This window comes from Festucalex cinctus, chromosome 4 (genome assembly GCF_051991245.1).
Source record: "Festucalex cinctus isolate MCC-2025b chromosome 4, RoL_Fcin_1.0, whole genome shotgun sequence".
Taxonomy (NCBI): domain Eukaryota; kingdom Metazoa; phylum Chordata; class Actinopteri; order Syngnathiformes; family Syngnathidae; genus Festucalex; species Festucalex cinctus.
In genome coordinates, this window is record NC_135414.1 from 4,063,932 (window position 1) to 4,085,378 (window position 21,447).

The following is a 21,447-nucleotide window of genomic DNA, read 5'->3' on the forward strand; positions in this document are numbered from 1 at the left end:
TGTGTCCCCAATGTCACTTGAGAGTATACACCTTCTTATTTCAGTTTTTGGTTTTCTAACAAACGTTGAAAAGCGTAAACTACAAATGACATGGCTATTCTGGTGTATGAATTGGTGCACAGGTTAATGCCACCATCTAGTGGAAGAACATTTAATTGTTCCGCCCGTCGTTGTGGCATAGCTCGACTGACTGTACATTATTTTTTTGGTAAATGTAATTTTTCGGGTTGTTGAGTGAAAAACTGATAATTTCCCATGCACACCTGATGATCACTCAGCACAGTGTTTGTAAGTGCTGTTGGGTGCGATGACAATGTCAGCCCAGAAGATGTCAGCCTGGGCATTTCGAAGACTTTCACAATATACGCCTTAGTCCTGAGCGCTGATAGCATTTTTTTTCAATTATTATTATTATTATTATTATTATTATTTATACCGCATTAGTTTTATTTGTGTCCGAGTAAAACACTTGTTTATTTATAAAGGCATAATTTCATACATTGTTACAGACACCAAGTAGGCTGCGACACAAGTACAAAGGATGTATTTTTCTCCTATAATTTTTGCTTTTCTGAAAGTAAAGGAGTTGAATTGGTAGTTCTACTTTTACCAGAGACTTTTATTACACAAGAATCTGTACTTAAGTGTCAGGTGTGACTGATTTTGCCACCTAAATTGTCGGACAGTATTTTTCAAAACAGTCGACTCATTTCAGGCACCGTTGTTTTGTACCATCAAAAACAAAACGCACAAAAAGAAGTTTTTTTGTTGTTGACAGAAAAGTAGGTAACATTCCTCTGCGTCCCAACAAGACCACGTGTCTGTTGGAGCCCTGCCAATTCACATAAAGCTCCAATTTTATACTCCACTTAGGCCTCTACTGCTGCTGCAAACCAACACTGCGTGGTTCACCCCCGCCCAGCTTTGCTTGGAGCTAAAAGTTCACCACAGAATGGTCATGGAGAGGTCCAGACTAGGGAGGGAGCCATCCAATTCTGCGAAAACGAAGGCGAGATGCTGCAGTGAAAACTGTCTTTTCAATGTGGCCACTTGTCATCACAACACTACATTTGTTTGTGTGTTTTTTAAATGCACTTCCTTTAGTGTTTGGTATGCCAGAGAACGGCAATACAGGAGCTGTGGTAGCCTATGTAGAACTGGATCAGTAGATTGTTATGTAATACTACTACTGCTACTACAATAATAATAATCACCATTTTGGAGGCTTTAACGTGAACACAATTTGGGTTGTGTGGTGTACTTGTGCGACAAAACGAGTGCCGTACCTTAACGTACAAAGATGAAACGATACGTGTTTTCAGTAGAGGAGACCGGGGCTAGTTGTATCACTTTTTTTATACTTTTATGTATTGCTTGGAATCAATACATCATATATAAACTGTTGTGATAGGTTGCTATGGTTACAGCAGTCGCGGTCGTGATGTCATCAGTACGCGTCTTGAGATTCGGGCATGCGCAGTGTACGGGCCACGAGAGGCGCACGTTTGAAGTTGGAGCAAACGCCAATAAAGTGACTCGTTCAGAAAGCCACCGGGCTCCTTATTATTCTGCATCGATACATGACATAAACACAACGTATACCAGAGGAAAGACCAAAGTCTTGGGTACAGTTTTTGTATTTATGTCATTTTCGTACTTTGTGTCAGTGCAGAGTTATAAGCCATAAAATAGAGGGCGTGAACATGTGACATATGTTGCCCCACCAATGGGTAAGTTGTCACACATGGGGTAAGATGTCACATTGGATTTTGCAATTAATAAAACAAGGACAAACTTATCCTTGTTCTGTTTGTTTGTTTTGTTTTGTTTTTGCATTTCCAGTCAGAGAAATTGTTTATCATTGATCTTGAAAATTTACCATTGTCATTGAGCAAACTTTAAAGGTACACTCAGTATTATACAGTGGCATCTAGTGGTGAAACAATAAATCATTCGGGGAAAAAAACCAATTGTTTGTGTTAGTAGTATGTAAAAAGATATGTTGTATCGCATAAACGTACTTTTTTTTTAAATATAACGGTTAGTCTAGAAATCGCAAATTATCTTACATGTCCGGGCCGCGGCTTCTAGTGTCCGCCATGTTTCGCCGCCATCTTTCTGCTACGGGTGCCGTCAAAAACAAATTTCAGTTTTTGGAACGCACTTCCGGTTTGTATGGCGACCGCATTTCCACGAAGAAGAAGAGTTTCCGGTCCCCGAAGAGAGCATTATCAAGCATCACACTTACTTTGGGAATTTATTTTATTTCAGCGCGACAAAACAAGAGTTTATATTGTAGCCGCATTTGCCAGATGGAGAGAAATGAGGAACAGACTAGGTTTGGGACGTGCCGGTGCCTTCGACTGCTTTCTACTTGACCGGTAAGTAAGAGTACATTTCTGTTTACGTTTTGAGAGCGAGAGAAAAAGTATACACTGTACTAATTAATACGATGTTCGTACCTTTGTTTTACGATCACTGTAGCTGTTGATTAGCAACTCCGCACCACCCGAACGATTTCGTTATGTAGCTACTTGCTTTGAAAAAAAAAAAAAGATTCCCGCTGGCACGTTATATTTAGAGTAAATGCGCAAGTTATTGTGTAATGTAATGTAACTGTGATTTCGGAGGTATATTTGCCCATAACTTCAATGGAGAATCTAAAGCATACTGTATTAGTGGAGGAGTTGAAAATTATTTTCGTTGTGGTTGGTGAAAATAGTGTTCTCGAAATTAATTTTCGGCAGGGAATAACTTTCTGGACTTAAATGCTGGCTGTACCGTAAGCACTGCTAGAGTCTGAACTCTCTCACTCAAGTGTGTACTGGTCCATTGTGTAATTGGGTGCACAAGAATTTACAGGCTGCCACGTTTTCCACGGAAATTCGACAAGCAAGCAGCCTTTGCATATTCTATGCAGTATGCAGTCAAGTTACTTTTATCTAGCTAATACAATGTTTTGGGCCCAAAAACTAAAGATCTTACCTCTATTTTGGGGGCTTTGTTGGAAAGTTGGTGACATATAGTAGTATCATCAATTATTCTATTTTATTTTATAATTGTGTTTTTGTTTGTGTCACACTAGATCAACAGCCAAACTTGAGGGTTCCAGAACCATATTCTGATGTATACAAGCATTCATGCACCGTTTAAATACATCACCGACCTGCAAGAAAAAAAAATATCAAGGGGAGAGTCAGCAGCCATATTGGAATGCCCCAAATGAGGACACTTGAATGGAGGACCCCAGAAGGCTCGGTGTTGTACCACCAGTATCTCCACCTACCATATCTGAGCTGCAACAAACTGAAGTCAGCCGACGTCTTGGTATGTCATTTACATATGGACGGCATTGCACACTACATTAACTTTTTGTGTGAAGCAATACGGAATGGTCACATGTACAAGCACCACTTGTTTTACACAGGACCTGCTGACCAGGTGTCTGAAGCCATGGAGTGACTCCTCCCTCACTTTCCTCAGCAAGCCTTTGAAGAATATGATATCATCGTTGGTGGGAACATGCCCTCACTCCATAACATGTACTTGTGCAGTCAAGGAGCATGTCAAACTTAATAAAACCAGCAAACATTGAAGTGACTTCATTTTTACTGCAGTCTGTTCACACAATCAATGGACAAGCCTTCCTTGATTTTGCCCCAATAACATCATAGAGTAGGCGAAAAGTAGTGTTACAGATCATACTATGTGTTCGGGAGAGTTTGAGGAATGTTGCAATGTTAATGGGGGACAATGTCAGCACACACACACACACACACACAAAAAAAAACATCATGGTATTGAGGTAATCAGATATTTTAGCTGTGTACAACACATACCTGCTCTGTAACACTACTTTTGGCCCAAACCTGTATGTCTATTTTCCATATTTTGAAATGCACAGCGTATTGGTAAATTTCTGGATCAACTGCAATTCATGTCGCTCATTATATTATAACAGCATATTTTTTTTTTTTTTAGTTAATATGTTCATTTCATGTAGACTTTTATTTTACTTTATTTTATTTATTCATTTTCATGTACTGTACCTTCCATTCATTGGCCAATGAAGAATTCCTTGTCATTGCAAGCATTTATAATAATTCTCCAGGCTTTTGATGTTTTACATTTCTAGTCATGTAAAATAGTGTTAGGTTAGGTGTCGAATGAACACTGCATGTTGACGCCAAAGGAAATAGTATTTTTTAGTTATTCAAAATGTACAAATTAACACACAACAACAATATACAAGTTATACAAACTACAACAAGTGTCAGACATGGACTAATTATATGCCAGGTAAAAAACCTTTGTATTGTCCTCGAGGATCTGGGAAAGTGTCACTTATTTGCCACAAGTCACCAAGGTGCTGCAGTCTGGGATCCAGGTACAGGAAAATCATGGTGGTGCTGATGTGTCAGCAATGTGTCAAAAAGTATTTCTTGGTGTCAGTCTATCAGCTGGACTTGGATATCTTCATGTTCCTCCATGGTCATTTCCTGTACGAGTCTCTGCAAGAAGGTAACAATTGTATGTCAGATGAGGTACCAAACAATGAACTGAAAGTCACTGAGCCAATGAAGTACATTATTATATGAGCAAGACTATTTGTGAAAGCCATGTAAATTCCTGCACATCGAAGTACAAGGAAGCTGTTGTATCTTCAATCAAAACTAATTAAGTTGCTTAGTGATATTTATTAGGTAAAATTGTTCAACATGGTGACAAATCGATATCTGAGTAAAGGGTTTCAAATGTTTTTGTAAGCAGCACTTTTCTGAGTGGTTAGTAGCAACAAGACACGGGGGGAATTACGAGTCTGAGTTGCAGGTGTGTAGTTCAGTTAACACCATTATTTTTGTACGATATACTAAACATATCAGCAAACGATGTAATCTAAATACCACATATTCCAAGCAAAGGTATGTTTTGAGCCATTCACATGAATGCTCGAATGGAATTATTTTTCCATGATGACATAATTGTACGTTACGAGACACCGCGTTCACTTCCGCGTTCTCTTCCTCGTCTCCCTCGCCCTCTTTGAGATGGTCCACATGTCTATAAAACATATAACATAACTGTGTGTTCTCTGTTGCATAGTTTAGTTGCACTAACAAATATGAACATAGATAGCCATTATCATTAGCTGACGTACAGTATTTCCTAACAATGCCGACAAAAATATTAATTCTGAAATTAAATGACTAAATCACAAATATTAGGGGTCTGTACAGTATGTCTAACAAATGCAATTCACTTACGTCATCACTCGAGGGATACCAGAAGTTGTTTGCGTTCTGTTCCGGTGAAATTGGTGGTAGGCTGTTGAAGTAGGGTCTCTCTGAGACGCCGTAGTTCGTGTGCTTAAAATCATTGCATTATCTTGTTTGACCGATAGATGGCGGTCGTGAGCTACACACTGGGGCTTTAACATAAAATATTATGAAACACATTAAAGTCCTTGGGAACTGCTGGCATATAAGTCATAGCTCTCAGCCTCAAATGTTTGATTTGCTTCCCTTATACTGGGAATTTGAGATTAAATTGAATTTCAAAAAATAACGCAATAGATGGAGGGCTGGTTCATTATGATGTTTAAACCAGTCCTGACATATGAGCATACTGTAGCTATAACAACTGGAAAATCAATTTTTAAACAATGAAACAAAACTAGCAAACTAAATTCCTCACTCTTCAGACTCATCATTGGAAGAACAATTCTGGCATAAGTAAAAAGAGTTGCCAGAGGTGCATTTTTCAGCGGCTCATTCTTTGCATATGTGACAGCAAACCCCAAAATGACAAGGAGACCCAAACTACCATGTTGGTTTATACTTGCCCTAGTTTAAAGTTAGCTTAAAACAGAGCAGTGACTGAGGCATGACAAGATGCCTGAATCTCTCCTCTAACGAGTCCACATAATTTGTTGCTTTGTACGACGCCTGTTTAAAAAAAACGTGAAGTTGAAAACTTTTTACTTTGGGTTGCGCAAAACAGATAACTGGCACCCACGTCCGCTCACAATGTGCTATTCTCTTTTCAGACAGTACACAAACCATCCATCCATTTTCTGAACCACTTATTCCTCAAGGGTTGCGGGGGATGCCGGAGCCTATCCCAGCCGGCTTCTGGCAGTAGGCGGGGTACACGGTATACGAAGAAAACTAGTAGGCCGATTACATTTTTCATTGCGCCCTCTGGTGGAGAAGAAAATTGCAATGTGACAACTTACCCGTGATACAACTAGCCCCGGTCTCCCCTACTGGTACTGATGCGCAGTTAGGAAAATGGTGATCAGGCTACCACTCCTTGCTTCAAGCTGTATAGTTATTCCTGTAAAATATGTACAATTTTAGGATTAGCAAAAGCCAGACATGGCAGACAATATGGCATACGTGAGGCTACAACACCTGGACCAGCTTTGAAAGATATTCCAGTAGCCTATGTTTAAAAGCACCAATATGCTACTTCAATGTACCACTTAATTTCATCACATGAAAGTCCGCTAGCTTTAATGCTAACAATGTGTGGCAGAATAGATGCCCCTTACCACAAGGGGGCAGAGTGCCCCTAATTAAGCAGGTGCCTATAAATAGGCCAGCGCAGCGCCAGTCTGTCTCTCTTCCACTTCCTTTTCCTCCTTTACGGAGTTGACAGACGTGCGCGTACGCTGACGTGGTCTGTGTGCGGGTGGTGTCGGACCCAAGTGAAGGTATGCGTGCTTTTATCGACTTGGCCCATTCATGATTTTAGAAACTTAATCTAGTACTGCTTGGTTACAGCAACGTGGCACATGTTGGAGCGTGACTGTTCCCTGGTGTCCGGGTGGGTGCGCGGCGCTTCCTGCAGGTAGGGCGTTGGCTGTCGGCCTTGTGCAAGGGCGGGGCAGGGGAACAAGCTTTAATTGCTTTTACCCTGTTGTCCAGCCATTAAATTGTGGAGCCGCGCTGGGTATCTCCTCCCCACGCCGTGACCTTGCCATTGTGCGCTCCGGTAAGGAATATGAATTCCTTTTTTTGTGCTAGTTGGGAAGACCTTTTTTATTTCTAATTAATTTGTAATTGATTAATTTGTCTTCCAGTGTGGCACTACTCCGGGTCATACTGTTGTCTTGGCTTTTTAACATCTTGAAACTGGATTTTAAACACTGTTACCTTCCTGACAACTTCCCCTCCTGTTTGGGCGGCGACCTGGGTTGGCTGAACTGTTGGGACCGACCCAGGCTAAGTGTCGCCGCCGCGGAGCCCTTCCATTTATTGAACATTTTTAACTGTTTGGATTCTTTGTTTTATATTAATGGTTTTTTGTTTGTTTCTTTTAACAGTATGGGTATTTTATATGTTTAAGATTGCGTTTATTTTTGCTCTGCCAGACGACTTTGGGTGAAGTGGTGTGGGTTGTTTGCTTCTTTTAATTTGTGTTATCGTTGGCAGGTACTGAGGGCACCTTGCGGCAGCGGTCCCCTTGGTGATGGTCCCGTTTTTCCCACTTATTTGGTTTGCTGTGTCACGGGTGTTGTGTAGTGTTTGGAGTTCCCCTTTTTTTTTTTTGGTACCACTGTCGTGGTAAGTCCCCCAGTCCTGTGGTGTTTTCAGCAGTCCCACACCACTTTCTTTTGTTGTTGCTGTTTTTAAAGCTTTTAATTTGTTAATAAACTCAGAATATTTTGGAATCACATCTTGTCCTGTGGATGTTTAAACTGCGTGCCTTTTATTTGTGAAGCTTGTTTTAGACTCCTGGGGTGCAAGTCTCCAGGTGGCGTTGTCACCCACTAACTAAGCCACTTTGCTACAATCTGGCATTGTTGGCAGGATCCACTATTAAAGGACAGATGTGATTTCCAAAAGAGGAAAAAAAAAAAAAAAAATTCTTATTGTTGGTTTATTTTATTTATTTTGTGTGTTGAGTACTTTATCTGCGATTGGTTGGCAACCAGTCCAGGGTGTCCCCCGCCTACTGCCCAGAGCCAGCTGAGATAGGCGCCAGCAGCCCCCGTGACCCTTGTGAGGAATAAGCGGTCAAGAAAATGGATGGATGAGTACTTTATTAGCATAAGCCAAGACAGCAGCAATAACTCAATAATTTTTTTTTTACAAGAAAAATTTTTTTTGTTTTTGTTTTTCTCTCTCATCCTAGTGGAAACCTGGGTGAGGGTGTCGGTATGGAGGAGGAGGTACATCAGCTTCGGGAGCTTGTTCTGCAATTGAAGGCGGACAATGAGCGTCTGCTTCGGGAGCGTGGCGTGTCTCATTCGGGCCCCGGTGGGGCAGTCTCTGGGTCTCCTGGTCCAGCCGTTGGTGCTCCACCTGTTGTAACTGAGCGGTTGGTGGTTATACCTAGAGAGCGCAGATGTCCGACGTTTAATGGCAAGTCGGGCATTAGTGTGTCGAGTGGGTTGAGGAGATAGAGGCATGCATGTGGGCCCGGCACCTCTCTGCTGCGGACCAGGCCCTCTTTATTATTGACCATTTGGAAGGAGAGGCACGAGAAGAAATTAGGTTCAGATCAGCTACAGAACGAGATGACCCAGTTTGCATTCTTGCAATTTTGCGAGAGTTGTATGGTCAAACTCATTCCTATATTACTCTGCAACAGGCCTTTTTTGCTAGACAGCAGCAGGAAGGTGAGTCGCTGCAGGAGTTCTCTTTAGCCTTGTTAGCTCTTATGCAACCCATACAGCAGAGTGCACCCAATGGGATGCGAAATGCTGACGTTCTGCTTCGTGACCAGTTTGTAGAGCATGTGCTTGACAGTTCCCTGCGTCGTGAGCTGAAGCAAATGGTCCGGCGTCAGCCTGCAGCTTCCTTGTTGGAGGTGTGAAGTGAGGCCATAAGGTGGAAGAGGGAGGGACTTCCGGGAGGTTCTCGGGGGCGTAGCTACTCTCTTCCATCTGTTCACGGTCTTCAGTTTCGTGTTCAGGGCAGTTCCATTCCAGCCCCTGTTGCTGCTCCCCATGGGCCCAGTCTTACGGAGCTGATGGACCTTTTGAAGCACCAACAAGAGCAGCTTGATGATCTAACACGCTCGGTTGCCGCCTTGCAGGCTCCCCAAACTCTGAGTCGGGTGTCACAAAACAATGTGATTTGCCGTAGGTGTCAACAACCTGGACACTTTGCCCGCCAGTGTGATGGCGAGCCCTTTCGTGGCCGTGCTCATTCTGTTGCAGGTTTAGCTATCAACCCTCCTAGACCTTCTTTGCCCGCTCAGCAGTCGGAAAACTGACGCCTGCTGAGTTGTTGAGCCAAAGCTCAGTAGGGGAATCTCCAGGCTCCATAGACTGTAAACCGACTAGCCTAATGTCATCTTGTCCAAGTGTTGATGTTCTTATGGGTGATGTCTCAGTGTTGTGCTTGGTGGATACTGGGTCCATGGTATCCAGGGACCCACCTGGAGCGGCCTCCTCACCCCCTGGAGTCCTGGGGATGAATGTGATCCGATGCTGCTATCGACATCTTTTTGGGGCATATGGTCGGTCTTTGTTTGAGTCACCCTCTGTGTTGCTGGCCCCTGATCTAATCATTGAGGCCCTTCAGAAGTGCCACCAGGCTGCTGTACAGGCTCAGGAAGACCCTACCGGTTCAGTTAGGGTGCAAGGTCAACGAGCCATTCGTATCCCTGGTGGCTTCATGAAAATGGTGGCTAGTACCTGCTCCTCACATTTTGAGAACCAGACTGTGCTCTTTGAGCCCCCTGATTCCGGCTTGCCAGCTGGGTTGCTGGCATCTCCATGTTTGGTTCAGGTTGTCCGGGGTATGGTTCAGGTTCCAGTGGTAAACGTGGGAACAATGGATATACTTCTGTACCCACGGACTTCTCTTGGTGTTCTCAGAGGGGCTCAGGTTGTTAGCCTACCCACGGGGGTAAGCGAAGTGCAGCCTTTCACGGCTACAGTCTCATTGCAAGAATCCACCATTTCAGCACCTAAAGAGGCCCCTCAAGTGGATCTGTCAATGCTGACGGGAGAGGAGCAGGTTGAAGTGAGATCAGTGTTGCAAAAGTATAGCTCTGTCTTTGCAGTTCATGATGGAGATTTGGGCTGTACTAATCTCATTTCCCACAATATTCCACTCCTTGATGACGTTCCAGTTAGACAAAGATACCGTCGCATTCCTCCCTCAGAATATGAGGACGTGAAGGCCCACATCAACCAGCTGTTGGAGGCTCAAGTCATTAAGGAGAGTAGTAGCCCTTACGCCTCACCTATTGTCTTGGTCCGGAAGAAGGACGGAAGCCTGCGCTTGTGTGTTGATTACCGCCTCCTTAACAGCAAAACCCGCAAGGATGCTTTCCCACTGCCACGCATTGAGGAAAGCTTGGATGCGCTTTGTGGAGCTCGGTTTTCAACGATTGACCTCGCAAGCGGGTACAACCAGGTGCCAGTTTCTGAACCGGATCAACACAAGACTGCCTTCTGTACCCCTTTCGGACTTTTTGAGTTCAATCGGATGCACTTTGGCCTGTGTAATGCCCCAAGTACGTTCCAGCGGCTGATGCAAAGGATGTTTGGAGATCAGCAAGGACAGTCACTCTTACTGTACCTTGATGATATTGTGGTCTTCTCCTCCTCAGTTGCACAACATCTACAACGGCTGGAACTGGTGCTTGGTCGGCTTCAAAAGGAAGGCCTGAAAGCTAAGTTAAGCTAAGAGAAGTGTAACTTCTTCCAGAAAGAAGTGAAGTATTTGGGCCATGTCATTTCAAGCGAGGGAGTTTCTACTGATCCTGACAAGATTCATACAGTTTCCAAGTGGAGACAACCAAGTCATGTCTCGGAGCTACGCTCATTCTTAGGATTTGCAAGCTATTATCGGCGCTTTGTTCAGGGCTTTGCACAATTGGCTGCCACTTAAATTAGTGGCTGAGCTTACAAGTAAAAAGACCAGGAGAGGTTCAGAGCAGGCCCTGGGTGCTGCTTGGACAGCACAATGTGAGGCCAGTTTCGAGGCCTTCAAAGGCCTTGAAAGCAAGGTTGGTTTCGGCACCAGTGTTGACCTATGCTGATTTTTTTTTTTGCCCTTTTATTCTGGAGGTTGACGATGGTCACAGCGGTCTGGGGGCAGTGCCTTCACAAGAAACTGACAGGGGAGTTCAGCCGGTGGCATATGCAAGTCATGGCCTTAGACCAACTGAGTGCAATATGGATAATTACAGCTCCATGAAATTGGAATTCCTGGCGCTGAAATGGGCCATGACTGAAAAGTTTTGGGAATATCTGTTGGGGCACAAGTGCCTGGTCTTCACAAATAACAACCCGCTGAGCTATTTGCAGACTGCCAAGTTGGGTGCCACCGAACATCGCTGGGCTGCGCAGCTGGCGGCATTTGATTTTGATATCAAGTACCGAATAGGTCGCAGCAATCGTAATGCTGATGCCTTGTCGAGGCAATACTTGTCCAGCTCTGGCTGGGTGGAAAGTGTTGTGCCAGGCACTGCCGTCCCTAGTGGCGTCCAGCATGCGCTATGCCCAGGTGAGAGGGTGGTGGCAACTCAGGGGGTAGTATCTGCTAGTCCATCTTCTTCGTCAGCAGATATTCGAACCCTGCAGGAGGCTGACCCTCTCATAAAGGAGTTTTTGGTGTTCTGGCGGAGGCAGGCTCGACCAACAGCAGTGGAGAGACCTCCAGGTTTCCAAGGCAGTGATGGCACTGGTGCGGCAGTGGGACCGTTTGGTGGAAAGAGAGGGGGTGCTGTATCGGCAAATTTTCCAGCCTGATGGTGGTAGTCAATTGCTCCAGCTGGTTTTGCCTGCAGTCCTTAAGCAGGAGACAATGACGTGTCTGCATCAGGACCATGGCCACCAGGGCATTGATCGAACCACTGACCTGGTGAGACAGCGTTATTGGCCAGGAATGGCCTCAGACATCAAGCAATGGGTTCAACAGTGTGACCGCTGTCAGGTCGCTAAAGACTCTGGGTCAGTGCCACACAGCTTTATGGTCATTTGTTCGCTTCCGAGCCAAATGAGATTTTGGCTATTGATTTTACCCTGTTGGAACCGTCCCGTGGTGGTTTTGAAAATGTCCTTGTTATGACTGATGTTTTCAGTAAATACACAATTGCTGTTCCGACCCGGGATCAAAGTGCTTCTACCGTAGCCCATGTTCTTTTGACGGAGTGGTTTTACAAGTTTGGTGTTCCAAGTCGACTCCACTCGGACCAGGGTAGGAGCTTTGAAAGTGCTTTGCTTCATCAGCTCTGCTGCTTATACGAGGTTGGCAAGTCCCGCACAACCCCTTATCATCCAGCAGGCAATGGGCAGTGTGAGCGCTTTAACAGAACACTTCACAACCTTATACGTGCTCTGCCAATTTCCAGAAAACGGGATTGGGTCTCGTGTCTACCCCAGGTATTATTTGCTTATAATACCACAGGAGAGTCACCCTTTTATCTGATGTTTGGCAGAGAGCCTCGTCTCCCTATAGATTTCCTTCTAGGGCAAGTTCAGGACCCTGTACGTGGGGAAGTACAGGATTGGGTTGTCGAGCATCAAGCTAGACTTCATGTCGCGTTTGAAGGTGCTAAAGAGAGATTATTTGCCGCTGCTGTAGGAAGGTGCGCCATGACCAACATGTTCGTGATGCACCGTGGCGTGTAGGTCAATTGGTGTATTTGAGAGATCAGTGTTAGGGGTCGTCACAAAATTCAGGATGTGTGGAGTCCTGTTGTCCATCAGGTCCTAAAAGCCCCAACAGATCAAGGAGCAGTGTACACTGTAGCTCCAGTGCAAGATTGGCATCGGGTGCGTACAGTCCATCGAGACATGGTGAAAGCTGTCCTCAGGCCTGAAAATCAGGGACCTGATCCAAGGCCCCTCTCGCCACTTGGCCAAAGACGTGGGGAGAGTGATTCCCTTGGTGATGATGATTTGTGGCTTTTGATACCTGAAACATCTTTACCCTCTGGCTCTGCAGGGCCGAGGAGTTGTCCTGTTGCAACACCTTTGGTGGGTCAGGCTAGATCCAGTCCACCTTTAGCTGGCATGAAACCAGTAGGTCCGCCCTTGTCTATAGCAGAACAACCGTGCACTAGCCAGCAGGCATTGCGTCGGACCCTTCGTTCAAACGCTGGCCACCACTCTAATGTGCACCATCTTTCGTTGCCTGCAGGCCAGCATGAACGCCATACACAGCAAGCATATCCGGTGTCCAATGTTCAGATGGCTGTTTTTAGACCTTGGTGTTAGTGTCCATCGTCGGGGCGACGATTCAAAACCTGGGGGTAGATGTGGCAGAATAGATGCCCCTTACCACAAGGGGGCAGAGTGCCCCTAATTAAGCAGGTGCCTATAAATAGGTCAGCGCAGCGCCAGTCTGTCTCTCTTCCACTTCCTTTTCCTCCTTTACGGAGTTGACAGACGTGCGCTGACGTGGTCTGTGTGCGGGTGGTGTCGGACCCAAGTGAAGGTATGCGTGCTTTTATCGACTTGGCCCATTCATGATTTTAGAAACTTAACCTAGTACTGCTTGGTTACAGCAACGTGGCATATGTTGGAGCGTGACTGTTCCCTGGTGTCCGGGTGGGTGCGCGGCGCTTCCTGCAGGTAGGGCGTTGGCTCTCGGCCTTGTGCAAGGGCGGGGCAGGGGAACAAGCTTTAATTGCTTTTACCCTGTTGTCCAGCCATTAAATTGTGGAGCCGCGCTGGGTATCTCCTCCCCACGCCGTGACCTTGCCATTGTGCGCTCCGGTAAGGAATATGAATTCCTTTTTTTGTGCTAGTTGGGAAGACCTTTTTTATTTCTAATTAATTTGTAATTGATTAATTTGTCTTCCAGTGTGGCACTACTCCGGGTCATACTGTTGTCTTGGCTTTTTAACATCTTGAAACTCCAGTGGTTGCTCAACAAATCTTTTGTCAGGTTGTTGTTTTTAAAGCTTTTAATTTGTTAATAAACTCAGAATATTTTGGAATCACATCTTGTCCTGTGGATGTTTAAACTGCGTGCCTTTTATTTGTGAAGCTTGTTTTAGACTCCTGGGGTGCAAGTCCCCAGGTGGCGTTGTCACCCACTAAGCCACTTTGCCACAAATGCGAAACTCACCAGTGACAGTCACCATATTTGCAGGCCCACAACAGTAGGCTATGCACAGTTGTATGTACTGAATTATTAGGGTCATGACAGACTTTTTACAATGTTGCAGTTTGTTTGTTAACAGTAGGCACAGGATACTTCCAGGTGGCAGAAAAATGAGTGACTACCTCTAATCTGAATTTACAACAGCAAAAATGAAGGAAATCGGAAAAGGCTCAACCTTTGGGGGATCTGATGGCACAAACCCTCAATACCTTTCTGGGTCAGTATATTTTTAGCAGTTTAAAACGACATGAGACAGTAAAGGAAGGACAATAGATGTCCTGGTATGTCTACTCTTCCTAAGTGGTTGTTTTCCCCCATATAAAGCCACCACTGGCTAGAATTAGTCAATTAGACACTGTGGGTGCGCATGGCATCCTGAGAGGTAGACAGTGTGGGTTGCGCTCTTCCAAGTGTTTGGTTTGAACTCGTCTCCGCTTTTAGAAAGTTGGCTGTCAGAAAACAAACACAAGCCCCCTCCTTTCACAAAGCCACAGACACGGAGCAGGAGGAGATGATGATGTCGTAGCGGGCTGGCCTTCCTGTCTCAGTCAACAGTGATTCAGACGGACGGCTGAGGAGTGGGAGGCTGTGGTCTGCTTCAGACAGGCAGCAGCAAGCCTCTCCCAAAGCCACCAAAACAGGATATGGTCCTCAGGCCCACACTGATGACGGCTGCGCGGTGTAATTATTTCCCTCAGGTTTTTACCGTCAGGTCGGTGTGCCGGTGTTTGTGCACGCTGTTGTTTGGCCTTGTGTAGAGTTTGACCGATGACTCTGGAAAACATATCGCTTTGTGGTGTTTTGGACCAACGTGACAGCAAGTGAGGTTACGTTCCCTCTCTCTTCACCGCCGCTCCTTATATAACTTCATACGCACGTCTGGCTTAGTGGACAGGGAGAACATTAGTAATTAAGTGTCCGTGACTCAACAGATGCTTCAAAAATGGAAACTTAATCGAAACAGTTTGCTATGTAACAATGGGATTTTCCAAAACTGTATAAATAATCTACAACCAAAAACACTGCTACACTTGCAATGCAGCGAAATTGTGAACATGGGATTATTTATTTTTTTTATTACAAGTTACAATGCAAGATGTAGAGCTGTCAAAATGAATCGATTGATCGACAAGTAATCTATTATCAACTTAATCGACAACTTTTTTTAATTGAGTAATCATTTAGAGACATTTTTTATGAAAGAAGATTGATTATCTTCTGCGTTTATTCAAAATGAGACATTTGCAAACATCTGTTTTTACTTCAGAAAACAATGACAGAATCGGTCACATAGTACAACATCAATCCCCCTTATTTTTTAAATTACTATACGGTTACCAACTATGACAATCACTGGTTAATAAAAAGTAATCAGGGGGAAAAATGCTTTTGTAATGTACTTTAATGCAAAATAAAATAAATCAGATTAGTTGACAGTACTAGCAAGATGTTTACCTAAATGTCCCAGTTAAATACAGCCTTGGCCTTTTTTTGGTTGTTTTTTTTTTTAAACTTATTTTTAAGGTCTTCATTTTTTAAAAATAATATAAACCCATTCAAAAACATACAATAGATTGAGAAAGCGCAAGAACAAAGGATAAGACAAAGTGTTACAGTGTACCAATTCCTCTACGTTTCAAGTGAGAAGTGACAATCACAATACATGAATAATTATGCCCAGAGATGTACATTATGAATGAGGCACGTTCTGTAGGTGTAAAAAGCAGGATTACAAAGGATTTTAATAATCTTCGGGGGGAAAAAAAATGCGGTAATCTTTAAATTTTACTCGTTTTGAATTTCCATAGGCCGTTTCTCAGGATGAAGAGCGTAGAGTATACTTTTTAAATTGGAACACTTGTGTACTTGTTAACTTAGGTAGTTTAAAGGTCTGAATAGTTTAGCTATACTGTATGTTTAGATGTCTGATCCCTCGCCTTGTGTTGGTACTGTGGCCTATTTTCTCCCAGAGGCAGACCAATTCAGTGTAAACACAGGCGTTTGTGGTCAAGCGCAGGAGGTGAAGAGTTGGGTTCCCCCCCCCCCCCCCCCCCCCCAATCCCGCAGGTGCAGCGCTAGGTGGCTCGAAAGCACGGCGGCCTCGCCACGGTCATGTTTTCAAAAACAAGCCTTTGCAACTCCAGTGGTTGCTCAAGTTTTTACTGACCAAACCAACGGTTTTGTCAGCTTCTCGTAGACTGTAGTAAAAGATATAAATATAGCAGCTACTTGGTAAATAACTAAGCAGGCTTTATGGATTAATCAAACACATGTGTTGCACACTTTGAGGTTAGGGTAGATACCACTTATACGACAGTAATCTCTCTTGATGTCTTTTGCTATTTCTGAATTTAGGCTTCTTTTTCGTTGTACAGACAAAAAAAAAATGTTGACAACACTTGATGAAATGGCATTGTGTTCAAATTCATTTTGCCAGTTTATTGGTAGCAGGGCTCTTGTTTACATGGTGGTGTCTTTAATAATAGACCCTTCCAGTGTGACGTCACGTTTAAGTGCGCCCCTTGCGGTGGAAGGCAGGGCGTCAATGCGAGTGAATTAGAAATCAATCAGTGTGACCTAGAAAATAGGTCAAACAGTTGATGAATCAGCGAACTTCTGCGCGTCCGACGGATGGTCTAATGGCTCAAAGAGAGATGAGATCGTTCTTTCGACTGCCGGCAGCGATTCTAAACCATGCGGAAGACAGTGAGGAGTGAAATACGAGCACGGTGGCTAGCGCGAAACTACGACGTGCTTTTCACCCACAAAAAGTACGAGGATATGCTCAGATCATTTTACATCAGGTAGTTTTTCCTCTTTTTCATACACAGTGGGTCATAACATTAACCTCTGATTGTAAATTCCAGGCAGACATGATGAATGTGCCATATTATCTTTAGTGACACTATCATTCATACCTTTTTGGATAAGTATTCAAGTAATTTTGAACAAAAAGTTAACGATTTAACACGATTGTCACAATTAACACTAACTGCTGAGGAACGTGTTGTAAACGTGCGGTCTGTTAGTTAGCAGCTAAGATAGCTTGAAGACTTGGATATACAGCAAGACGAGTATATCCGGACACAAACGATTTAATGAATGACAATTTACACCATGAAAGTAGTGATCGGCGTACTGTTTCAAGCAAAAACAACATACCTTAAGCTTCCACTTTGCCTTCCAACAAACTCCATTTTTTTTTTGTAGCTAGTGGCTTCAAACGACTGGTTTCAATGAGTCACAGTAATGTAGTGTCCTACTCGGGATGTTTTTTGTGACACTTGACATATTTCCCACCTTTTAACGAAAACGCTCGCCGAAAATCAAGCTCTGTACATTCATTTGTTATGGGATGTTTGCCCTCCGGGAGGCGCAGCAGGAGCTAAGCAGTGACATCAGATGCAACTGGAAGGGTCTATCAACCTGAAAAAAAAAAAGTTACATTTGCCGAGAAACTAACTCTTGCCAAGGCAGAGCAATTCAGGACAAATGGCTTGAATGATGACTTGAGTTTTCTTTCCTCATAATAAATTAATACGGCACATTGCTTTGAAGGTAAACAGAACACCGTCTGTTATTTCAATTTCAACAGGAAAGTCGAGAGAAAAATAAATGTGGTGGGAATTCTGAAAATAATATAATGGCAATGATGCGCCCTTTAGATGCTTACATTATGTTAAATTACTCAACTATATTACAGGTACTAGTATTCCACAAACTCTATGATAGGGGTTTCATTTGTAGTCTGTCCCTTTAGAAGGGGCTACAACGCCATATCGTGTTTGCCTTGTGATTGACAGGTAACCAATCCATGATTTTCAATAAGGGCAATAGAAATGGATGACTAGATCTTTGCTTGGGTAACAAAGAAAGACAGCATGACAAAAAAAAAAAAAAAGTATCCATCCTCCTGGGGTGCCAGTCGGTGTTTGCAAAGTTGGACCTGAGGTGAAGATGTGAGGTCTGAAGAGAAAATTTATGGTGTTGTTTGTATGCTCTATTTGAGTCTACCACAGCAGACTGTTGCTTCCTCTGTTCCTTGGATCCATTGAGCCGAGGTGTGTATAGCACATTGGATAGAGCAGGAGTGCACACAGAAAAAGAAAAAGTCCCCTCACGTATACAAAACAAGAACCAGTACTGGAGGCCTACTAACCCCAGAGAGGCGGTTGGGGTGGTTTGAGGCAAACTGCAGGCTTTGTTATTGTCCAGAGACAACTGTGGTGTCAAAAAAAAAAAAACACAACACAGCGACAAAAGTACTCACACTCTGTACTTAAAGTACAAGTACAGTCAGGGCCGGCGCTAGCCATTTTGGTGCCCGAAGCATAAATGTTTTGTTGTGCAACCCCCCCACCCCCACCCCCCAACACTCCGTCCGCACACCCCATCACCCCTCCCCTGGTAGAAATGAACAATATCTGAGTATTTGTCAGTTTTGCTTTATTAAACAAAATAACTTGTAAGTAGGGCTGGGTTTGAAATATAGATATATCGCTATCATATCGATACACCTTTTCATATCCCAATATCGATACATAAAATCATGTATCAATATATCGACCCCCCCATTTTTGTCTATTTATTTACACAGCCTGTGCTGTGGTTGTAATTTATTTAAATTATTATTTATTGTTTTTATAAGGCCATGTTAAATGAATCAGATTAATGTAACTGCAATGGATTCAATTCCTAATGTAAATATTCATATTCTTAATAATGCATTAAATTAGAGCAAGAACTTTCTACTCTTTGCAGCATTGGTACTTTTGACTGTTTAAAATATGTGCTGCATGAATTTCTCAACTGAATCGAAAATCGTTGTGAATCATGAATTGAATCGGGCCCTTGTGAATCGAATTAAATCGATTCTGGAAATCTGAATCGATACCCAGCCCTACTTCTAAGTGTCAATATTGAAGTTTTAAAAATGTTCACAAAAATAAGTGATAAATAAGTCTTTATAAAACTAAAAATGACACCAAATACTCAAATAAATAAAGCTAAATGAATTAAAATAAAACTCAATGCCACTACTATTAACAAATAAACATCCGGAAATAAACAAAGTGCAAGCAAGTTAGTAGAGGCCCTACAGAGGCACATGTCTACATTTCTGGGCTGCAAAATCGGCTGTCAGGTGATATGACAGCTTTTGTGCAATTTCCGCATTTATGTTAGGGTATGAAATGCTCCTTGAACATATTGAAGCATTGATCCTGTATTCAGAAATACAAGACAATATTCAAGGATTCAACAATGAAATATGGTTTTGAACCAACCATGGTACAAACATTTTATAAATTGATTAGGATTATGGTATTGTGCAGGCCTATATTTAAAACACAGGTACATGAAAATTTTAATAATCTACCTTTTTAGAGAAGGATTGATAGGGCACTATGTAAAAATCTGGACATAATGTTAAAACTATGAATATGAAATGAGGAAATCTACTTAGCCTTAAGATGATTATTATTATTATTTTCAAATTACACTTTTACCAGTACATGCCGCTCTTGGCCGTTCCATATGAAACAATATTGTCTCGTCACATTCCATTTAACATACCGTATAATGAACGTGCTGGTCACAACCATTCCACTGCGGCGGTTTGGAGTGTTTTTTTTTTGTTTTTTTTGCTAACTGGGTCATGTAAATGTAGCTGCTACAAAATAAACAAATTGTCATTGTCATACCGGGAAGTGACGCGCGAGCATCATCTCATTGTTTTTTCTTTTCCGCCCCCAATTCTTGATGCCTTTTTGATGACATGTCCAGATATCCAAGAATAAACTTCTGCCAAATTTGCGATTGAAGCATAAAGTATACCCCACCCCCCTCCCCCTTTCCCTAGTAGTTTGTTTCGTTGGAGCAAAAGTGCACCCCGCAGCCCTCCCCCTTTCCCTAATAGGAACAAACTACTAGGGGAGGGGGGGCACCAACGTAGACCAGCGATACCGCTCGTCGAGTAAATAATGCTACGTTATTTTTTGTATTTATTAACATGCTTTACAAGCTTTTATTTTAAATATTAGACACTGATATTATAATTACTAATATGATTATTTTTACGGGCTTGATTTGTTTTTTGGTGCCCCTTTAGGCAGTTGGTGCCCTACGCGCAGTGCGTGGTAAGCGTATGCGGAGCGCCGTGTCTGAGTACAGTTACTTGTGCCTTGAGATACCCCGAAGACACATAATTTAGATATTTAACACTTTTTTTTTTTTTTTTTTTAAACAAAGATTATTATTCCGTTATGTGGCCTGTGAGCTGCCAGTTGCCCATCCTTGTTCTATGGGGTCTATTAGTGGTTGAAAAGCAGCTTAATGGTGCATTACCAATACCAACTAAATGCTGTCCTTCCAATACAAGGAACCCAATTTGAATCGAAGGAAGCGGGATGTTTTGAAGTTTGCTGTAGCCCCATAACCAGTCATGGGTCTGAACCGCACTTGTATGCTTGTATCTCAAGACAAAAACCAAACGAACAAACAAAAAATCAGCAGAAAGATAGTCACCACTGTACTCTTGTTTTAAAGTAGAAGTAGTGATTTAACTCCTTTACTTTATTAACTCATTGACTGCCATTGACAGAAAAAGATGTCAAATAATGCATTTTTGCTGGGCTGGCAGTGAATGTGTTAAAGGGATCGTTCGGATTTTTTAACATGAATCTCAATTTCATCCTCACCTCCAGTGTGTGCGATCAGCACTGACTTACCCCTGACAGCGTACTGTAGACGGCTAATTGACGCACTGCAGCCAGCTAGCTGATCCTTCCGCCTTCGAAAAGACAAACAACTTCTAGCGGAAGGATCAGCTAGCTTGCTGCAGTGCGTCAATTAGCCGTCTACACTCTTACCCCGGGTTTTCACCGGATGCGGTTGCGGTGCGGTCCGGCGACGCAAGCAATTAGATTCCATTCATTCGAATGGTGCAGTTTACACCGCTTGCGGGTGCGTTGCGTGTCGACTGCGGAAGGCCTGCGGCGTGCCGCAAGCCTTCCGCAAGGATAGACCTATTTTCTATTTTTGCCGGACGCCGCAGCGGTAGGCCTCCGGCAAATGGCAAGCTAGCAAAAAACACATCGAGCGGGACAGGAAGACCGAGGCAGTTTCAAAATAAATTTCCGGTTACCTTTCAGAATAAAACACTCGCCAGTTCCTATTTCGCAAGTTTTTCAGCAAAACGTGACGTGGGCGTCGCCGGGCCATGTGCTCATTCACGGTTTAGACACCAGCGAACATGGACGAGGAGAGGTTTATATTGGAGGTGGAAAACCACAAAATAATATATGACACGGCACAACATTTTTATAAGGACTGTAATGTATTGTGAGTTTGATGTTCGCGATTGCTTGTT

At 43.3% G+C, this 21,447-nt stretch overlaps 4 long non-coding RNA genes across 5 annotated transcripts; 3 read left to right on the forward strand and 1 right to left on the reverse strand.

The window, feature by feature from the left end:
- Nucleotides 1–1,795: 1,795 nt before the first annotated feature.
- Nucleotides 1,796–3,915, forward strand: LOC144017287 (uncharacterized). Its single transcript, XR_013283153.1, has 3 exons — nt 1,796–2,381; nt 3,086–3,327; nt 3,428–3,915. It is a non-coding gene; the product is annotated as an uncharacterized LOC144017287 (long non-coding RNA).
- Nucleotides 3,916–4,113: 198 nt separating this feature from the next.
- Nucleotides 4,114–5,552, reverse strand: LOC144017187 (uncharacterized). The gene is made up of 3 exons (XR_013283125.1): nt 5,265–5,552; nt 4,994–5,061; nt 4,114–4,511 (listed from the first exon to the last, which is right to left on the reverse strand). It is a non-coding gene; the product is annotated as an uncharacterized LOC144017187 (long non-coding RNA).
- A 1,078-nt stretch (nt 5,553–6,630) lies between these two features.
- LOC144017264 (uncharacterized) lies at nt 6,631–7,678 on the forward strand. The gene is made up of 4 exons (XR_013283149.1): nt 6,631–6,715; nt 6,786–6,852; nt 6,930–6,996; nt 7,085–7,678. It is a non-coding gene; the product is annotated as an uncharacterized LOC144017264 (long non-coding RNA).
- A 2,972-nt stretch (nt 7,679–10,650) lies between these two features.
- On the forward strand, nt 10,651–13,914 carry LOC144017123 (uncharacterized). Of its 2 annotated transcripts, XR_013283114.1 has the most exons (4): nt 10,651–13,406; nt 13,477–13,543; nt 13,621–13,687; nt 13,776–13,914. It is a non-coding gene; the product is annotated as an uncharacterized LOC144017123 (long non-coding RNA). The 2 variants fall into 2 exon arrangements; XR_013283113.1 differs by having other exon boundaries at nt 13,621–13,914.
- Nucleotides 13,915–21,447: the final 7,533 nt, after the last annotated feature.